The sequence below is a fragment of the Macaca nemestrina genome, chromosome 11 (assembly GCF_043159975.1).
Source record: "Macaca nemestrina isolate mMacNem1 chromosome 11, mMacNem.hap1, whole genome shotgun sequence".
Taxonomy (NCBI): Eukaryota; Metazoa; Chordata; class Mammalia; order Primates; family Cercopithecidae; genus Macaca; species Macaca nemestrina.
The window spans coordinates 8,735,923-8,758,253 of record NC_092135.1 but is presented as its reverse complement, the minus strand read 5'-3'; the positions used below and the strand labels follow the sequence as shown (position 1 = coordinate 8,758,253).

Below are 22,331 nucleotides of genomic sequence, written 5' to 3'. Positions count from 1 at the left end.
GAGGCCATATTTCTGGTGTGTGATGGAGATAAAAGTAAAATTGAGACCCAAATGTCTCCCAAACCTGCGTTCTTTTTATTACACCAGTATCTAACAAAATGAATTTTATAGAATATGAATTCCAAGAGATTCTTTAACAAAAGAAAAGTTTTGTGGTCAAGTACAGTTAAAATACATCGCACACTACAGGCCCCCTCTCGGATATTCAACATGGGCTTTGATATATTAAGGTATCTGAGAACCCAGACCCAGACCCACCTAGCTCATCCGTTGGACATCCTGGTCATAACCATGATAGGGTGACTAGCAAGTTGCTTTCAAGTACAGTAGCGGCTGCCAGGATGGTGTTCCAGCACCACAACTAGCATCTATTCTGGTTGATCATTCACAATGTCATTAGCTTCTAGAAGCCCCACTTCCTGGGCAACAGTATTGGCTTACCCAAGATCCTGATGGGCTGCTTTGAACCCTGCGCATATTATTGTCCAGATTAATCAAGCCATGGTGGACAGCACCTGGGAATAATTCTGGCATCTGCCACCCAATCCAGTGGAGCCCCAGACCAGAGGATCCTCAACCCTGGTGACAGAGAAGGTCCCCTTGGTGATTTCAGTGGTCCCCCAGTGGGAAATGCCACATGACCACTTGCATCTGTGACTGCTCCCCGTTGCTACTGTTTCCCTAAAGTTCCCCTCATACAGCTATTTTTAGTACAAAAGCTTTATTACCAAGCCAAAGATGTTGGCTCTGAGCGATCCAAGAATGGACAACTAAGTGAGTGGGCAGTCAGGGAGGCCTATTCAGGTGCCAGTTAGGCATCGTGAGCTCCACCAGCATGCCACGGGAGCACTTCTGGGACAGGACATGAAGAAGAGCTGCGCCGGGGGATGGTTTGGGGTGAGGGATGCCAAGGCTTTAGGTCTCTCTTTTAAACAATCCTGTTGAAGTTCATCTCCAACTAATGGGAAGAATTCATTAAAAACCACAAAAAGCTGACTTATAACAGATATTAAAAGCATTAGGTTTATTAATAAAATGAGCATTAACACTGAAGTATCACTTGCTCTATTTCAGGCACTTTCTGAGATGCATAATTAACTAGGCTGAATATGACAAATATCATCATTATCTTCTTTTACAGGTGAGAAACCTGAGGTGGAGAAAAGTTTTTAAGACTTAATTATAGAGCCAGGGTTTGACCGCAGGCTGCTGACCATAGGCTCTATACTCTTAATTGCCAACAACCTCGCTGCTTCTTAGTAAATAAGATAAGGTTTGATCTAATATCTATTACATTCCAGTAAATGATTGTTACAACTTAAGCAACAGTAAAATTATCAAATATGTATATCTAAGACACTTTAATTTTAAATTTTAGCCTTTTTGATAAATTGGGCTATTGCTGTTGCCTAATTATTATTCTTTACGTAGAAACTGAGAGGGTTCAGTAGGAGAATGAATATTGACAGTTTTAAGAGAAATCTTTACTGCTTAAGATAAAATGTGACCTAATAGCTCTTGATTCAATGGGAAAGGCACTAAAATAGTTGGATGTGATTTCCCCCATGTCAAAATATGGCTCAGACAACAAGTATCAGTCATGCTACAAAAGATCGCACCAATAGAACCAACATTTTGGATATTTTTAGGACAATAAATGATTTATGCTACAACTTGTAAAACTTAATAACTAGTTTTACAGTTTAGCTTATTTAGGATGTGTGTGTGTGTGTGTGTGTGTGTGTATTAGGGGTATTTACTGTATCATTTGTTACATATTTTGAATATACACCTATGAGTGTCAAATCTCACAGAAGTAGCTCTGGGTGGTCCATGAATTGAGAATTATACTTTCATATCATCTGATGTATTAGGTTGAATAGTGCTCCCCTGGTCCCAAACATTCATATTCATCTAAAGCCTCAGAGTGTTGGGAAATAGAGTCTTTGCAGATGTCATTAGTTTAGATGACATCATACTGGTTGAAGGTGGGCTCTAAATCCAATGACTACTGTCTTTATAAGAAAAATTCAGAAACAGAGACATGCAGACACACAGAAAGTAGAGTATTATATGAAGATGGAAGCCGAAATTGGAGTGATGCTACCTTGAGCCAAGGAATGCCAAGGATTCCTGGCAACCACCCACAAGAAGGTAGCAGAGGCAAGGAAGGCATCTCACTAGAGGCTTGGCAGGTAGCAGGCTCTGCTGACAGCTTGATTTTGGACTTAGCTTCTCAAACTGTGAAGGAATACATTTTTGTTTTAAGCTATGCATTTGTGATAATTTCCATGGCAGCCCTAGCAAACTAATCTGTCTGCCTCTGCACATCCTACTCATTCTTCAAGTCAAATTAAATTTCTGTCTCTTTTGGGAAGCTGTCTTCCTCCACACATTTAGATATCCCTTTTCTCTAAACCCTGAGAGGGCTTATTGTCTCGAGAATTCCTACTCTTCCTTCAAGATTAGTGCAGGCATTTCCTTTCCTGAATATTATCAATACCTTAAGAAGCATGGAGCTTTTGCATTATGCTCCTGCGGCTCCCAGATTTTTACTTTTATGATTGTACTCCTCAGGTTATTTTCATTGTTTATTTACCTGTGAGTCATTTGAATATAGAGATTATGTCTTTCATTTGTGTCTAATGTCATAGATCCTCAAGTGTGTGCTTATTGAATGAAAAGCATGACGAAGCCTGGGAGACAAGGAACTTCGCTCAATTGCATTAGGCAACGGTCTAGTGATTCTTATCTTAAATTCCTTTAGACCTCGCCTTTATCTTCTTAGAGCTTGTGGGCTTACAAGAAGTGTATACTTAATGTAATAAATGATTATAATCCTGGGTCTTTTAATACCTGAAGCATCTTCAGAGAAGTTGAAAATGTGTTAGAGATGCTTACAACATCCCTGTGAGTTTCTGGCATATTAACACCTATCATTTTCATCTGCTTCCTTTAACATCTTTCCCTTAGAGTTTAGTTCTCTCATGACTTGTAAAGTCATTACTAAAATTGCATTAAATAATGTTTTAGAGAGAACATTCATTGTTCCTTATTCCACTATACCTAAACCTCATGATTTTACTTTTATAATTTTTGGTTGCTCTTTTCATATCCATGCTTAATCTTCATAACTTTAATCACAGTGAGTGTAACTATAGTCTTGTTTTGTCTTTACAGTGCATGTCTGTTGCTGCCTCCTGCCCCTTTTCTGGCAGAAAATCCAATCTTCAATCTGTTTTGTCAGTCCACTCCTCTTTCGCTCTCAGTCCCTGTGGCTCCTCTGGGATGACTCCAGTGCTTGCTGTTGGCGTGGGCATACAACCCACACTTTCTGGATTTCTGAGCAAAGAAACAGACAATATGGTTGGAATATGTTTGTCCTGATATTGGCTCTCAAGTAAACAATCCATTCATTACTACAACCTAGATTTATTAATCCGTGTTTACCACAAATACCTACTGAGCACCTACTATGTAGGTTTGGCTTTGGAAATGCAAGTTGAACAAATGGAAAATCTATACTCTCATGAAGCTTACAATAATTAGGGTGTGGAGAGGAAAGAGACAAAACAAAACAAAACAAAACAAAACAACCAGTAAGTGGACATGCTATTTCAGATAGTGATGAACTGCCATGAACACAATAAAAATGTGATGTGCTGTGAAGAAAATAGAACATGGAGCTGTGGAAGTTAGTATCTGGTGTGTGAATGGGAGAAGCTAATTTAGACTAGGTGGTCAGGAAAGACATTTCCTGGGGGACAATATTAAAGCGGAGACTATTATGAAACAATAATGATGAAAAGAGCCAAACAAGCAAAGATAGGGGAACAGCAAGAGTGAAGGACCTAAAATGAGAAGAAAATGAGCGTATCTGAGGAAAAGAAGGTGAGTAGTGGTAGGAGACCAACTCAGAGAAGAATATGAGGTTTAACTCATGAGAAGACCTGTCAGCTTTGTGAAGAGGTTAGATTTTATTCCAAGTGCAAAGCAATAGGGAGCAGCTGGAAAATTATAAGCGAGGGAACAATGTGATTTGACTTATGATCAAAATAATTTTTATGTGACTATGGGATTGGGAGAGGGCAAGTGTAGGAGCAGTGAGAGCAGGTAGGAGGTTATTGCAGTAGTGGAGATGGTAGATGACGTTGGCTTAGAGGGAGTGGTGGCAGTAGAGGTGGTGAGGAGTAGATTCAGGGTATGGTTTTGAATTAAAATTTATAGATGAATTGGCTATGGTGGCAGAGGAAGAGAGGGATCAATACAATTAAAGCTTGAGAATACCCTTGGGTGATGGTGACGTTTTCTGAAATGGGAAAGAACAGAGGGAGGAACAAGTTGGGTGGTGAGTGAGTCATAAGTTCAGTTTTGAGCCTGTTATATATGAGATATCTATGAGACAGAGGCTTAATATATGACTCTGAATTATTTGGGGAGATTGGGACTGGGGATATAAATTTCAGAGTCATTAGTATATAGATGTTGTTTAAAGTCATGAAACTGAATATGTTTACCTAAAGACAGCATGTAGATAAAATAAGAAATTTAAGAAAATAGGCTGAGAACCCTCTAGCATTTCCAGTGAATTGAGATGGAGAAATCAGGGTTAAGGCATCAAGAACATATAATAATTATTAACATATAGGCATGTAAGAGAAGAGTTCCAAAATGTGTGAAGCAAAAACTTACAGAATTAAAAGGAAAAACAGACATTTCAGCAATAATAGGTATTTCAATATTATACTTTCAGTAATGGATAGAACATTTAGAGAGAAGATAAACAGAGAAATGGAAGATTTGAAAAATGCTAGAAAGCAACTAGACATAACAGGTATCTACAGAGCACTCCACCCAACAACAGCTGAATAAATTCTTCTTAAGTGAGCATTGGAAATTCTACAAGATAGACCATATGTTAGGACATAAAATAAATCTCATAAACTTACAAGGACTGACTTCATACAAAAATATATTGTTCAGACACTCTAGAATAGTATTATAAATCAATAACACAAGGAAATTTTGGAAGTTTATATATGTGTGAAAATTAAAAAAAAACACTCCTAAATAACAAATAGAACAAAGGGAGGAAAAAGCACATAAAAATTAGTTATTTGAAGAAGACCAAAAATTTGACAAACTTTTAGCTAGATTGGCCAAAAAATTTCAAATTACTAACGTAAAACTTAAAAAGTGGATATAACTATAGACTTTATAGAAACAAAAAAGAATTACAAAGGAATAATATGAAAAGTTATCATACCAGTAATCCCAATACTTTGGGAAGCTGAGGCAGGAGGATTTCTTAAAGTTGGGAGTTCAAAAAACCAGCCTGGTCAACATAGCGAGACCCTGTCTCTACAAAAAATTAAAAATTAGCTGGGCATGGTGACACATACCTGTAGTCCTAGCTACTTGAGAGACTGCAGTGGGAGGATTGCTTGAACCCAGGGATTTGAGTTGAGGCAACAGTGATTACACCACTGCACTCCAGACTGGGTGATGGAGTGACAGAATGAAACCCTGTCTCACAAAAAAAAAAAAAAAAAAAAAAAAAAAAAAGAAAGAAAGAAAAGAGAAGAAAGAAAGAAAAGAAAAAAAGGAAAAATTTATGTCAACAGATTAGACAAGTTAGATAAAATAGATAATTCCTAGAAATACACAAACTATCAAAACAGACTCAAAAAATATAGGAAATGTGAATAGACATGTAACAAATAGTTGAATTAGTAATCACAGCACATTTCACAAAGAAAATTCCAGGACCAGATATCTTCCCTGGTGAATTCTACAAAACACTTGAAGAATGCAATGAATGAAATGCTATCCCTCACAAACTCTTCCAGAAAATAGAAGCAGAAAGAAGACTTTTCAACCCATTCTATAAAGTGATTATTATGATGTTACTAAAAAAGACAAAAAATTTCCAGGAGAAGAATAGCACAGACCAGTATCCTTTATGTATATAGATGCAAAAATCCTCAACAAAATAATTGCACACTATATAAAGTAAAAGAGTTATATACTTTGCCTGGCTAAATTTTCCCTGGAGTTCATGTTTGGTTTAAAATGCAAAAATCAATCAGCGTACTACACTATGTTAAGAGAATAAAGGACAAGAGCCAATTAATTAAAATTAATTAAATGAGTTAAATTAATGAAAAGGACAATCTCAATTAATGGAGAAAAAGCATTTGACAAAATCCAGTACCATTTTATGATATAACATTAAACATACTAGAAACAGAATGAAACTTCATCATCATAATAAATAACATCTATGAAGAAAACATAGTTTCATGCTCAATATTATGAGGCTAAAGGCTTTTCTTACAAGAATGGAAACCCAATGAGGATGTCCACTTTTGCTACTTCAATATTGAAGTAGATTCTAGCTTAGGTATTTAGGAAAGAAGAAGAAATAAAATGTATCCAGATAGAAAAAAAGAAGCAAAACTATCTCTATTTGCAAATGATATGATCTTGCACGTAGAAAATTCTAAGGAAACAATGGTAATCAAGAAAATCCCATTAGATATAATAAATGAGTTCAGCAAGATTGCGGGATGCTAAACAAATATGCAAAAATTAATTGTATCTCTATATACTAGGAATGAATAATATAAAAATAAAATAATGTCACTGAAAGAATCATTAAAAACAAATACATAGAGAAAAACATCATAAGAAGTAAATGGCTTATACACTGATTAAAGAAATTATTGACAGAAATTAAGAAGTTTCTAAAGAAATGAAAAAACATTCCATGTTCATGGATTGAAATATTTAGTTAAGATGGAATACTTTCCAAATTCTTCTATAGATCCAATGCAATACCATTCAAGATTCCAGCTGGCTTTTTTTTTCTTTAGAAATTGACACCCGGATCCTCAAATTTATGTGGCAACACAAGGAATACAGAATATCAAATATTTTGTCAAAGAACAAGTTAGAGGATCATATTTCTGATTTCAAAACTTGCTGTAGAGCTACAGTAATCACTACTGTGATGTACTGGCATAAATATAGTCATGGGGATCAATGAAATCACATGAGAGTCCAAAAATAAACTCTCTTATTTATAGTCAGTTGATTTTTGTCAAGACTGCACAAATAATTTGATGGGAAAAAAATAGTCTTTCCTAGAAATGATGCTGAGATATTAAAGTATCATTGGGCTTCTGCCTCTCACCATATAAAACATTAACTCAAAATGAATATAAAAACCTAAATGTAGGAGCCAGTACTATAAAACTCATAATTATGACCCCAAAAACAAAGTCAACAAAAGAAAAATGAAAACTTGGGCTTCATCACCAAAATTAAACTTTTGGTGCATTGAAGAATACTATCATAAGTGAAAAGACAACCCACTGAATGGGAGAAAACATTTGTCAGTCATACACCGGATCAGACTCTAGAATCTAGAATTTGTGTAGAACCCTTACAACTTGTGGTAGACAGAATAATGGTCCCTAAAGATTTCCAAGTCCTTATCCCTGCAGCCTGTGAATATGTTGCATCAGATGGCAGATGGTACTTTGGATGTGATTAAGATAAGGGCCTTGAGATGGGGAGATTATCTTGAATTATCTGGGTGGACCCAATGTAATCACTAAGGTTATTATAAGAGACAGGCAGGAAGATCAGAGCTGGAGAAGAAGATGTGACAATGGAAGCAGAGGTTAGAGTCATGCAATCATGGACCAGAACATGTGGGCAGCTTCAAGAAGCAGAAAATGGCTTGGAATGGATTCTTCCTTTGAGTATCCAAAACCTCTTCAAGTGTCCAAAACTCCAAAAGGAATGCTGCTCTGTTGGCACTTTGAATTGGGCCTAGTAAGACTCACGTTCAATGTTTGATCTTTAGAAGTATAAGACAATAAATTGGTGTTAGTTTAATCCACTGTTTAATCTGTCATAGCAACAATAGAAAACTCATATAGATTTTGGTGCCTGCAAATGTGGTGCTCCTGTAAGAAATCTAGAATTGGTTTTTGGAATTGGACAATCGGTAGAGGCTAGAAACATTTGAGGATCATGATAGAAAAAGCCTAGATTTTCCTGAATAGATTGTTAGTAGAAATATAGATGCTAAAGGCTCTGCTGGTGGAGGGCTCAGAAGGAAGTGAGGAGCAAGGTAGAGTAAGTCTGTATAGTCTTACAGAATACCTGAATCACCACAGGCAAAGTGTTGGTAGAAATATGAATGCTGAAAGTGTTGTTGGTGAGATCTCTAAAGGAAATGAGAAACATGTTATTGGGAACCAGAAGAAAGGGAATCGTTGTTGTATAGTGACAGAAAACTTACTAAAATTTTATCTTGCAGTTATGTAAGAAGCAGAGCTGGTAAGTGATAAAGCTCCTTTGTATTTAGCTGGGGAGATTTTTTTTAGCAAAGTGTTGATGAGGTCACCTTGTTTCTTCTTCCGTTTGTGTGAAAAAACAGATTGCAAGACACTAAAATTAGGTGATTCAATGTCAGGACCGAGTGCCTTGGAGAGAAAGCCAAGAACACAAGTGGTTATTTTGCTAGCACCTAGGAAGGATTAAGAGATCAGAGTGTTTGGCTGGGCATGGTGGCTCACGCCTATAATCCCAGCACTTTGGGAGGACAGGAGATCAAGACTATCTTGACTAACATGGGAAACCCCATCTCTACTAAAAAAATAGAAGAAAAATTAGCTGGGCATGGTGGTGGACACCTGTAGTCCCAGCTACTTGGGAGGCTGAGGCAGGAGAATGGCGGGAACCCGAGATGGCGCCACTGCACTCTAGCCTGGGCGACAGAGTGAGACGTTGTCTAAAAAAAAAAAAAAAAATGAGATCAGAGTATTCAAATAACATGGAGAGCTGACTGAAGAGGCTGAGTGTGTGACTCAGCTATCTAACCAGAATTCAGGGATAGAGATGGAATTACCCAGGAAAGATCTCTGGAAGATCCTAAGGTCTAAGGGAGTGAATCTCTAGACATACACAGGAGACCCACAGGGTTCTTGAGAATGTTTTATCGGCAGAAACACTGACAGCTTGAACAAAAAAAAAAAAAAAAAAACAGAAAAGATGAAATAAAAGACTTCAGAAATTCTCTAGGCAGTCAACAGGCTGATACACAACCTACCTGGAAACCTGTGCTATTCCTCCCTGAGAAGACAAGGCAGCCTCAGAGAGGGAAGTAACCAGTCCAAAGGGACAACAGTGGCATGTTCTCAAGCATTGGAAATAGAGGGTGTAGGATTTTCTTCTGAGAGTTACAATGTAACATGAGAATAAATAACAATAGGAACAGCAGTGGCAGCAAGAGGTGTCATTTACTGAGTGCACTCTGGACACCATTCTATGTGTGTTTTACATATTAAAAGTAATGGCAAGGACCATAATTATTTTTGCACCAACCTAATATTATCTCATTTGATCATTTTACCAATCCTGTGAAGTAGGTAGTCCCATGACCATTTCCAAACATGTGCAAATTATGGTTTGGAGAGACCAAGAAACTTGACCATGGCCACAGGGCAGGGGTAAAGCAGACTACTTTCAAAGCCTGGACTGGGTGTCACTATGCTGTGTTCCCTCCTCATTCTATAATGGATTAGAGCGACATATTAAAAGTCACCACAAAGGTACTAACTCTCGAACCAAAGAGGGATTTGTCAGAAACAGATTTATGGCATTAGCATATGAGAAGAAAAGCAAAAAACTAACGAAAATGGATGTCAGTAATTCCTCATAGAAGCACCCAAGTACAGAAGACATCTTAACAAAGAATTTTGAATATTTAGATCTCTGCTCTTGTTAACCTTATGCTGAGATACGAATACTTCGAGTTGTGTCAGCTCTCGGATAATTCGCAACCCAATGTATCCAAATATTATATGCAAAATATCGAAGTCATTGCTCACCAAAAAGCCTACAATTTTAACATCCTCCTTGTAGGTTATCTCCAAGTAGAAAATGTGGAGAAAACATATACCTAAGAAATGTGGTCTACAGGAAAGTTCTATTTCTCACTCAAGTGACTAAAAAGGACATTCCTGGGGTTCCATAATTAGGTGATGTAATGTGGTGGTTAAAGCGTAGGTTTCAGTGGACGGACTTAACATTGAATTATGGCTCCATTACTAATTAGCTGTGTAACTATGGGCAACCTGTCTTGTAGAATAATAGTGAGGACAAAATGTGATGTACCTAGTGTAGTATCTTATCAGACTAACCACTCAGTATAGTTTAATTATCATTATTATGATTATGTCATCTCTCAGAAATAACAAATCAGATTCCTGAGCCTGTAAGATGGGAGAGAAGACCTGGAATTCTGGAAACATTCTTCCAGGAGTGTCCTACTCTGCCCGAATCCCATGGGATTTCATAAAACAGAATAATTTCAGAAAATAAAAGGGAGGAGGTGGAGACCAAAAAAAAGATTGCTAATGTTTTATGTTATCAGGTAAGTGTTAAAATTCAATCAAACAAAACAAAGCAAGCCACAAATGAAACAAATAAGCCTGCTATCACCTAACCTCACCATTGTTTCTAAGAGAAAGGGCATTTCAACATCAAAATGTCACAAAGAAATAATCTTAGAATGAGGAATGGTTCTCTGAATAAATTCAGCTTTCTGAAAACATCACTTAATTTATTCCATTTCCTGTTTAATAGAGGTCAGTGAAAACATTATCTCTTTTGGTGCCAGTATGTGGACAAACATTTAGAAAAGATTTAGAAAAGATTGGTGGAGTCCACTTTGCCAAGTCTGTTTTCATCCAACTAGTTGATGTTGCTGGTAGACACTGTAAACTGCTTCTCTATTTCTAAGCAAGGTCACACTACAATTTATTGAGTGCTCTGTTTTTCTATAATCAGTTTTGTGGACAAATATCATGCATATGATCTGACCATGTCAGACTGCAGAGAGTTACTGCTGATACTGAGATAGAATAGAAGATCACATGAAAATTTTAATTTTCTCCTTGTAAATTTCTAACACTTGTCAAGCATATATTATTATGTTCCAGATGCTATTCCAAGGTTTTATGTAAATATATTATTTTACCAAAGCTCCACAGCATTCTATTTAGTGGGTGAAATTATTATTCTCATTTACAGATAAGGTGTATAAGGCATACAGAGGTTCAGTGTCACAATCTAGTAAATAGTGAGCTCTTACTCCATCATCCAGCTCAACTCATCATCTCTTCGCCTGCAGAGCTTGTCGTCTTGTGAGGGAGTTGGTCACATAACCAGATTTTTAACAAAGTAACATGAAGACCGAGGCAAGCATAAATCACTTAGGAATATACAGAATTAATCATTGGACCATCCTGAGGTTCAGGCTGCTTCTACCTCCTTCTTCCTCCTCCTCTTCCTCCTTCTTCTCCCCCTGCTCCCCTCCTTCTCCTCCCCTCCTCCCCTCCTCCTCCTCCCCTCCTCCTCCCCTTTTCCTCCTCCCCTCCTCCTCCTCCTCCTCTCCTCCTCCTCCTCCTCTCCTCCTCCTCCTCCTCTCCTCCTCCTCCTTCTTCTTCTTTTTCTTCTTCTTCTTCCTCTTCTTTCTCCTTTCTCCTTTCTTCTTCTTCCTCTTGAAGGAGGTTTTCTTTCGTATAACACTAATATTTGGCTGGGCAGAGTGGCTCACGCCTATAATTCCAGCACTTTGGGAGGCCGAGGCAGGCGATTCAGGGTCAAGAGATCAAGAGCATCCTGACCAACATGGTGAAACCCCATCTCTACTAAAAATAAAAAAATTAGCTGGGTGTGGTGGCGCACAACTGTAGCCCCAGCTACTCGGGAGGCTAAGGCAGGAGAATCACTTGAACCTGGGAGGTGGGGGTTGCAGTGAGCCGAGATCGCGCCACTGCACTCCAACCTGGCAACAGAGTGAGACTCCATCTCAAAAACAAAACAAAACCAAACAAAAACAAAAAAAATTAATATTTATAGGTTAGTCTACTATGATAATGGAATTTGAAGGGCAGAAAACTTTCTTGCTATGCTCCCTTCACTATTTATTGCAGAGGAATATCTGTAAGCCAGAGGATGGCATTAAATGGCCGTTGACATCATAGCTTTTCTTTGCTTCTTTTCTGTTTGGTTAATTAAGTCAAGCTTTTAACAAATCCAAACCCTGGATCTAAACATGGCTATACATAGAAAAGATAAATAATACATGCTTCATTGTATCTGAAGTATTTATATCTACAATTTTTAAGGTTGGGCATGGAACTTTATGGAACTTCTTGGAGTACATTTGTTTCCTACTTGGAATATTAAAAAAAGAGACAATATCACCAGGAAAGAACACAAAGGGCCAGCACAAAGGGCTGGAGTTTCTCCCGATACTGAACTCCACTTCCTCCCATAGCATGCTGATGGAGGGATTCCCACTGTTGGAGTGGGAAGCATTTTAGTAAGATGGTTCTTGTGAAGGTATGTTAATATTGAAACATATATTAAGCCTACTCTCTGCGAAATCAGGCTTGGTTGGGACTATTACTCTACTCCTATGGTGTATGGAGGCCATGCGATCAATAGTACTTCTTAAAATCCTGCTGTTTTAATTCAATGAGTTTAGTGCCTAGAGATCGCAACTATAAGAGAGCAAGGGAAATGATGCAAGAGAGCAAAAGAGAGCTGATTCATGGATTCATGCGTGGCCTTGCAGGCTTTGTTAAGAAGCACACAAATGATTGGAAATTATTGGTGAATTTTAAGCAATGAAGTCTCAAATGGTCAGATAGAAATGTGGAATATTCACATGGCAGTGTGGAAGATGAATTAAGAGGTCAAAGATTGGAGGAGAAGCTATTGTAATATTAGATGGTAGGAATTTGGGCTATAAAGTCAGATAGGCCAATATTCAAACCCCACATCTACTACCTAGTAGCTGCTTTGAAACCTGAAAATCAGCTTCAATCTTTCTAAGCCTCCACTTCTTACCTATATGGAGGAAGACAGGGTAAATGGGCAGGGTTATTGTGAGATGTAAGAGATTATTTGAATAGAGTGTTCCACATAGCACCTCTCATATTAAATAAGTAGCATTATTATGTCATGCAATTTTTAGGTGTCCATCACATTTTTCCATTCATACGCAATGCTAATATCAGAATTTCTTGGAAAGCTAATGGCATTTTTTTTCTTTGTGCAACTCAGTATAAAACCTAGAATGAAAACTTCACCATGAAGATCACTTACTGATTAAAATTAACCCTGATGAACATACACGTGATTGACAGAACGTCTTAACATGAAACTGGGATGTGTAAGTCTCCGATGGGAAAGAAAGAAGGGATGAACAAATTGCGAAACAAGAGGCTGGTTGGTGGTGAGCATGTTGAGAGCAGAGGCAAATACTGCATAAGAGCCTGGACTTACTAGTTAGATTCATCTGTAGTTTGGCTCAAGTTAAAAATCCTAGTTCTTTCTCCTCATAAGTTTTTCTGAGTCTTCGATTTTATTTCCCCATAAAATAGCACTTTGTATCAAAATGGAGTTCCTTGAATGCAATTTAAAATTGGGTCTGTGTTACTACTAAGTGATCCTCTGGCTCTGTTTTTTTCCCCTACAAGTAGTTTCTAAAGTAGAATCTGTAGTCTTGCAGGTGGCTTGAAGTGGCTTTTTGGAACCAGCAATACTCTTGTGGTAGATTGTATTTATTCAGTGGTGAATCTATGAGGTCATTGTCATCCTCTAGAATAATGGGTTGATTTGACAGCCTCAGATGTTTATACTTGAACAGAAACACTGTTCCTCCAATCAACAGTGAATTTAATTGGATACCTTTTGGTTAAAACTCTGGAAGAACAGCTTTTGGAGACAGAAAGAAGCAAGGCAGAAAGTTGGCCTGAACTGATGAGGTGTAGAGTTCTTTGAACTCTTTTGTGATCAAAACTAAAATTGATTTTTCACCGTAGTTTTAGGATGGGAAGCTCTGTTTTCTAAGCCATCAATTTCTTTTTACATTTTTCCAATGTAAGTTGGCTAAGGAAATGTTTCCATGGCAGCCACTTACTGATAGTAGATACAATCGAGATAAAGATATATGTATATATTTACAGATTAACACTGGTTTCTCCTCACATTAAGGTTTTAATGAAATGTTTCTTCTATAATTTATAATTATTTGAAAACAAAAGAAGATTATTTGAACAAAGAGCCAAGTGAAAATGATCCAGTAATTCAAATACAATCTATTTCTCCACGCCAGCACAGTCGTTCTAACACATGACAGGATGAATTAAGGAACAGTTTATTACCAAAAGGATAAATAAATGGGCATGGATAGAATAAGCTTAATTATTCCTCTTAAAGCATATGCCTTATGCATGGATAACATTGGCAGCAGCCTCATTCACAGTGAGATGTAAAAGGTTCTGAAAGATCCTTCTGGCTTCAGGTTCTGCACCTTATGTTCCATAATGCCACAGCTTCTCTAACTGATCCCTCTTTTGGGAGGGGCTTTCTGATGTGGATCATCCTTTCTTCTAATGTCTAGGTAGAGATTAGCACTTTGTTGATAGAGACCAGATGTGCAGTGTGTTTCTCCGTGTCTCACCACGACGGCTCACGGTTGGCCCAGAGGTGTGCAGAAGCAGCCTACCAGAGATACACGATTTGCGAGACCCAGCTTGTGTAGCTAAGCTGGGTCAGTCAGATTTTCCTGGTGCTCTGAGTTGAGAAATACGGAGACACCACGGCCATGTGCAGGAAGTCAGAAAGTTCCTTTCGGGCCCTGGCCAGCAAATTCTGACATGTACACTGAAGAAGGAGACAAGATATTGACTACAGGGTGAGGAAATAGAGAAAGATGGAGGAAAAGGAGCAGCTATGCAGAGAGAAACTGAGGCTTGGAAAGAGGAGAGAGAGACCCAGAGGAGATGAGCAGCTCAACACTCCAGTTCTTTCCCGTCTCTTGTCCAGCAGCCTGCCCTTACATCCTTAGAATAGTAGCACTTTCTCTCCAGTAGCTTAATATAGTATAGGTCTTGGATTTTCACAACCTAAAAACTAACCAAAAACAAATATAAAAATGTTTCCGGTTGGAACTGTGTTTAAGAAACATTGACAAGATATTTTGTAAGTGCCTGTTGGTTAGAACCAAGTTAATGAAACTGACAAACTGGCCAGTCAATGGGCTTAAGAAAACATGGCAGGAATTGAAAAGGTCTGGTGGGAAGGGGAGGGTTGGGAAACTCTAATATCCTCCACTTGTTATTCCTGAGTGAACTGTGGGCTGGGAGTCTAAGGAGATGATAAAGAAACAGTGCAAGCAACACATTTTTTTTCTCCCTCAGTTAGATGACTTTCACTCAGTTGTGGTTCAGTATTATGCCCTAAACTTCCATTGCGGCATCAGAAAAAACTGCTTTTTGAGGCTCACACTTGCTTTTCATACTGAGCTGTGGTTAGCATTGCCATCTACGACACTGCTTGTGTTCCTTTTAAGTTTTATGTAGGACATGTCTTCCAAAGCTGAGTGCTAGGTAAAATTTTGCTCCTCTTCTTAAGAACTGTCAGGATTTATCTTCATGAGCATTGAAAAACCTACCGAAAAAATTATGTTACCATTTTTATTTTATTTTCTTATTGTATTTTTTACATTGTTATTAACTATAGTCACCATGTTGTACAATACCATTTTTATTTTGGTTGTCAGGAAACTCAGAGGTAAAGTCCTGGAGGACCTTCTGGCCCGTATATCTTTATTCTCTTTCTTTTCTTCCAGGCATAGGCTCTTGGGTTTAATTCCGTGTTCACTAGATTTGACATTGACACATTAATGTTGTAATTCATATTTTAATATTTTATTACATTCATTTCTTTAAGCCATATGAGACTGAAACTCAGGCTGTTTCCCTAGTGTCTTTATTGACTCTGCTCCTGTTCCTTCTGCCTGGAAATTCTTTACCAACCCTCACTTCCACCCACCAGAAGAATCCTCACATTTCCTCCACAGACACCACCTCCTGGAAGCCCTGCTGTTGACCTCGGACCGTGGGCCCTGCCCTTTGTTTGGCCTGTGCTCACCAGACAAAGCTGCCTTGCATTTGCTGTTACCTCCCGGTCCCTCTCCCTACACTGCCAGCCCCTGAGGGCAGAAACCACTCTTCATGGTGAAGCTAGTGCCCCACATGGGTTCAGTGAATCAATGGATGAAGCACTTGCTGCTTATAAAGAATGATAATTGATCATGATGCAGTACTCACTAGGTGTCAAGGACGTATTTACATTTTTTTTTTCATATTAACTTATTTAATTGCACCTCTTCCCCTTAAACAGGTAGTGAGGACTATTGTTTCCTGCTTTGACAAATGAGAATACAGGGGCCAGAGAGGTTAAGAGACTTGCTCCAGCTCACATACCTAGTGGCAGAGGAAGTATTGGAATGTGGTGGTCTACACCTGAACCTCACACTGATATACTTTGCTGTGCTGCCCCTCTATGTCTTCAAGTACAAAGCCTAAATTCATCTTTTGGTGTGAATGTTTTAGTCAATATACCCTTTTATTTTTTTCACACCATGCTATACATATGTAGGCATTCATATGGCCCAGATCTGAAGCCTTCCTTCCCTCCTTTGACTCTCCTTTGATCCTGCAGCTGAGTTGCTAGATGCAAAGGAATTACAACCTCCTTCGGTTCCTAGCATATATTAGACAACTGATAAATGAAAACTGTTATCTTTGTTATTATTATTGTTATTACTACCAGTTATCTTCTTGCTAAATTGCCATTTTCTTTAGGGCAAGGATTTTTGTCTTATTCATCTCAGATATAATTGGTGCTTATAAATGTTAATTTGGATTCAGTTGCTCATGGCAGATTAGCAGATGGCAAACTTGTACATCTGAGGCTAAGACAGGGTGGTTCTGTTCTTTCATCCAATCAAGAAACATTTACTGAGCACCTATGTAGCAGGCACTAGTCTAGACCATAAGGGATCCAACCATGAGGACACAGACGATACTCCCTGTTCCATGGAGTTTGTGTTCTGGTAGAAGGAGGCAGAGAATCAAAAGCAAAAAAAAGCTAAAATATATAATATGTGAGATGTGCTGTAGAGAGAACTAAGCAGACCATGAGAAGAGGGAGCACTGGAGGCATTCTGATTTTAGAGGTGGTAATGGAAGAACTCGCTGGGAAGGCGATATTGGAGTAAGATGTAGGGGAGCTGAGAGAAGGAGCAACATGGCGGAATGGAAATTAGCCAGGGAACGCGGTCCAGCAGAGGAAATACCAAGTGCAAAGACTCTGTCTTAGTCCTCTTGGGCTGTCATAACAAAGCTACCATAGACTGAATCGTTTAAATGACAGAAAATGATTTCTCTTCCAGAGGCTGGGAAGTCCAGAGTCAAGGCACTGGCACACGGAGTGTCTGTTGAGGGCTGCTTTCTGTTTCACAGATGGAGCCTTTATGCTGTGTCTTACATGGTGGAAGTGGCAACACAGCTCTCTGCAGCCTCTTTCATAAGGGTGATTATTCCATTCATGAAGGTGGAGCCCTCAAGACCTAATCACCCCTCAAAGGCTCCACCTTCTGATACTGTCACAATGGTGATTAGATTTCAATATGTAAATTTTGTGGGGGGGCGGGCACAAACATTCAGATTGTAGCAGGCTCTGAGGTAGAAGTAGGATGCATAGGCTTTGGGAGCAGCAAGCCAGCCAGTATAGGCCAGTGGAGGGTTTGTAGTGGGAGTTATACAAGTCAGGGCAGTGGGGAGGTGCAGATTGTGTAGAACCTAGCAGTCCATTGTAATGGTTTTAGTTTTCCCTTGAAATAACACAGGAAGCTACAGAAGGGGTGTAAAAGGGGATGTGAGATGATATAACCTATTTTGATAGCAGGGTTAAGAATAAATGAAAAGTTAGGATGGTAGGCAGAATATAGATCACAAAGGCAGAAGCAGAAAGAAGAAGGTGTTTCCATAATCTGTGACAGTGATGGTGCTGGCTCGTTCCAGGCTGGTAGCCGTGGAAGTCATGAGAAATCTTCCACTGTGCATGTATTTTGACGGCGACATTGGCATGATGGGAGATTTGATGTGGAGTGGGAGAGTAAGAGAAGAATCACAGATGACTGGGTCTGAGTGGTGCAAATGATGGAGGTGCCAAAACTGAGATGCAGAAGGCTGGAAATAACTCTATTTGGGACATGCTAGATTTAAGATGTTTATTAGATGTCTGTGTGGGGATGTAAAGCAGACAACTGGAAATTCGAGTCCAGGGGAAAGGACTAGAAAAGAGAGTCACCATTTGGGAGACACAAGCCTATAGATAGATTTTAATGCTATGAGACTGATGGCACCATGAAGAAGGTGAGTACATTGAGAAAAGAAAATATGTCCAAGACTGAGTCAAGGAGATGAGGTAGAACCAGCAAAAAAAGATATAGAAGTAACAGTCAAGGTGGGTAGGGGGAGAATCCAGAGAGGGCGACATCCCAGAAGTCAAATAACTGGAGACTGTCAAAGAGCAGGGAGTGATCAACCATGTCAAAGGTGCATTGAGGACAAAGAATCTTGACAGTTACATTTATTACAGCAACATGTGACTCGGTGTTGACATTAGAGGGAACACTTTCTTTTTCAAACAATAAAAGGTCACGGGAGTTGGGCAGAGCTGCTGTCTGTAAAGAAACGGAATGGCTACCAGGAGATAAGGGGTCAACACCAAGTCTAGAAGGGCCACAAGATCAAGCTGGAAGCCACTACTCCCAGATTTTGGAGTAGGTGGAAACAGAATCTTAGTTAAAACAGTTTTACAAACAAGCAAGAATTTCCTGAGAAATTATTTTGAGTGCAATGTGGTGTTTCTAGCTGATCTTTGTAGGAGATGAGGGTGTGGTGTTTGAATGTTTCGGGCTAGCTGATGGTATGGGTAAAGGAATGAACACAGTCTCCATTTGGAATATACAAGGAAATGTAAAATAATAATAAAATATAATTGTAGACATTTGATCCAAATATATGTGGAAAAACATTTTTAAGAAGAAAAAAATGATCAGAATAACTACATTACTGCATTTTTAAAATGTCTTGGGGTTGCTGTCATTTTATCCTTTTTAAAACATCCTTTCAGCATCTACCAATACCCTGTTTTTACAGAAAGTCGATTTTATTTTTGGACCACACATTAATTTCATTTCCCAGCATAATGACATTCCATTGAACAATTTCACTAGCCCTGAAAAGTGATTTGGTCATTTTGAGTCAGAAAATTAGCATTAGGCGGAAACACAAGATCTCCCATTACTCTGTCTTAAGAAATAAAAAGCTAAAAAGAGTTTTCTGTTTTTACCGCATCTAGTGATCATTCGGGTGAAAAAAAAGTGTCTGTTCCATCCCTTGCAGTGCCAAATTTCATCGCCTTTCCTTCACTGCACAGCTTGTTAAACGTGAACAAGTGCTTTGGATTTCATGGCAGCGTTAAAATTCTTTCTTAAATTGCCTTGGAACTTGGTGGCCCCTTAATTAATCCAGTCACTGCTAGACACTTTGTGAAATATTGTTTATAGAACTGATAGAAAAAACATATCTGTGCTGCAAGGACTGCAAATATAGTGAAACAGCAAACATAGACAAACGTTTGAATGTGGCCATGTGAAACGTCTCAACAATGTGCACAGAATATAGTTGCTGTTATTATTATTATTATTAATGTTGCTATTTTTAAAGATCTTGCAAAGAGGGAATGTATAAAAAGATTTAAATACCAGGCTGTCTTTGGGCTTTGTTCTCTGATGGAGTTGCTGAAGGAACTTGAGCATGAAAACGACATGTTCCTTCCACTCTGGTGGGTCTCTGGAGTACATACAAGAGGAAGCTGAGACTGCAGACACAGAACCGAGCTAACACGTTACTAAAATTGTCCAGATTAAAACAATGGAGCTAGACCTACACTAGAAGAGACAAGGGCAATGGCTATGAGGTGGTAGATGTTAGTGGAATATTTCACATTTTGCTGTGTCTTTAGTTCTAGAAAATATAAGAATGACCCAATTCTCTCTTCTCCAGAATTTTAAATTCTAACATTTGTTTCCCAACTTCACTTTGGTGAGGTGCTCCAATGCGTTCTGTTTCCTTGAGTTTACTAAACTGGTGCTACTTCTTTCTAAAGAGCAGAGCTGATCAGCTAAAGCCACTAGTCATTTCTTTATGCAATTCAGTAATCTAAAAGTTGTCTTTGGGCAATCTTGACTCATTATATAAATCCATTATTCTTTTACCAAATCCTAGAAATGAGAAGAGACATCAATTTTTTTCCTATGTGCCAACCATGTGTGCCTTACTTACTTCATCTGGTTTATCTTATGGTAAAATTGAGATGTTACAATTTATATTTTGGAAATAAATCTATCATAATTGAATATCGCAGAATGTGGTGTACAATAATTCCTGGTATTCTTTTGGCTTGTGAATTAAAGGTAGATATCGAAAATAACCCTTGGAAAGTCTTAGCCTAAGAGCATTGCCTGCTGATATATCTTAGCCATAAATCTTTAAGTAGAAATTACATTTAAAACAATCAAATATTTAAAAAGACTATTATGACTATTCATGACTATTATATTGATCTTAAGAATTCCAAAGGAGATTCCAGTCATAGTAGCCTTACTTCCTGTGACAATTTTTGCTTAACATGAAAATAGGCAACAGAAGCCATTGTTCCTCTGTAAGTGCTATTAGCACATGGACATATGTCCTCATTTTTACATCTTCTGCACCCTTTTAGCCCCTGGCCCTTAAAAGGCAGCCAATAAATTAGTGCTGAAACTGTACATTCTCAATAGCAGTCTAATTTTGCATATTAATATGATATAGAAAAAACCCTTGATGACAATTTACATAAAAAGTAAACCATTCATTTACGTACAAAAAGTCCCACATGTACCCATTTATCATTTTCTGAGTTTCTACTGTGTATAGCAGGCAGTAATTATGGCTGAGATCTTCTAAAATTATTATAGCACTGCTCTCATCCTTCAGTTCACTGTCTGATGGAGGTGATAACTCTGTAAATTATTACAAAACAGTATGAAGTGTTGTCATAGAGATGGGCAAAGACTTATCATGGTATGCCTGGAGGAGGCCTTGTCAAGCTTGTTTTGATCTAGAAACACACAATCATATATAGATAGATGATATATGCCAGATAGAAGATAGATAGATAGATAGATAGATAGATAGATAGATAGATAGAATAGACAGATAGACATATATATATATATTTTAGAGTTGGAGGCAGTCTCAGAGGTTGTGCTACAAACTTTTAGTCTCTCTTCCTGGAAAAGTTAAATAAAACTGGCTTTCAAATGAATCACAGTAGATAGCATGAATAAAGATACTCTATCATTCACTATTTTAAATAAATAATTTTCCTTTAACAAGTAATTATTTGACACCTATTATAAGCCAGATACTTCTGAAGAACTCAAAATATTATTATCTGAATTTAATATATTGAATATCTATTTACATACTCAAGTGTCTTCTGTTCTAACTTCCTGACATTTATAAATTCTAGCTTTCAACTCTTACTTTCCCTCTCCTTCCCAAAATAATATTTTCTGTATTATTGGTTTCAACTTTGTATGTGAATAGAACTGACCAGAATTCAAAAAAGTATGAATTTAGGAACAGGTACACTGGTGAACAGTTTATGTTCTCAAAGATTTTCCAACCAAGAAATTTTTGTTAAAGCATAAAATGGTGGCTGAACATTGAAGACCACGAAGACTCTAGATATTCAGAAACAGCCTCCAGGTTCAATAGAAAGGACATATCCTGGGCAATAGGTTCTTCTCAGTAAGTTATCTAAGAAAGTAAAATGAAAGAGACTATTGAACTTTTGCACTAGTTATCTGTAAAGAGGACAGAATTGATTTCAAAAACAATTTTTTCCTTTTCACAGTTTTCCCATCCTCCTTTCTGAGTACTAGACATGAAAAATAAATTCTGGCTACTTTCTGCCATTTTGTGAGGTAAAGTGAGTTAAGGTTAATAAATTGTAGCAATTACATAGCTGCATTGTTTTTTGAGACTCTAGCAGGAGAAAAAAGTCCGCACACTGATCAGCAAAGAATATTCTTTCACATATGAGAAAGTGACTCTTCAGTGGAACTCAAGCATAGAAGGACTAGAGGAGGAAAAAACTTAATAGTCACATAAGACGTATGATTTCTGGTAATGGCAGAGTGGCTTGTTTGAAATAACCTGTCTATATTTTTAAAATATAGAAAATATATTTGAAAAATACAACTATTTAAAGGCTCTCAAGAGCAAATATGGAGAAAAAGGAATGAAATTGGAAAATTGGCAGCTTTAGGCCTA

General features: G+C 38.0%; 1 long non-coding RNA gene across 2 annotated transcripts; it reads right to left on the bottom strand.

Moving 5' to 3' along the window:
* Positions 1 to 1,018: 1,018 nt before the first annotated feature.
* Positions 1,019 to 20,987, bottom strand: LOC139356954 (uncharacterized). 2 transcript variants are annotated; one of them, XR_011609500.1, is made up of 5 exons: positions 20,871 to 20,987; positions 5,403 to 5,526; positions 3,179 to 3,342; positions 2,108 to 2,241; positions 1,019 to 1,150 (listed from the first exon to the last, which is right to left on the bottom strand). It is a non-coding gene; the product is annotated as an uncharacterized lncRNA (long non-coding RNA). The 2 variants fall into 2 exon arrangements; XR_011609501.1 differs by lacking the exons at positions 1,019 to 1,150; positions 2,108 to 2,241 and having other exon boundaries at positions 3,115 to 3,342.
* Positions 20,988 to 22,331: the final 1,344 nt, after the last annotated feature.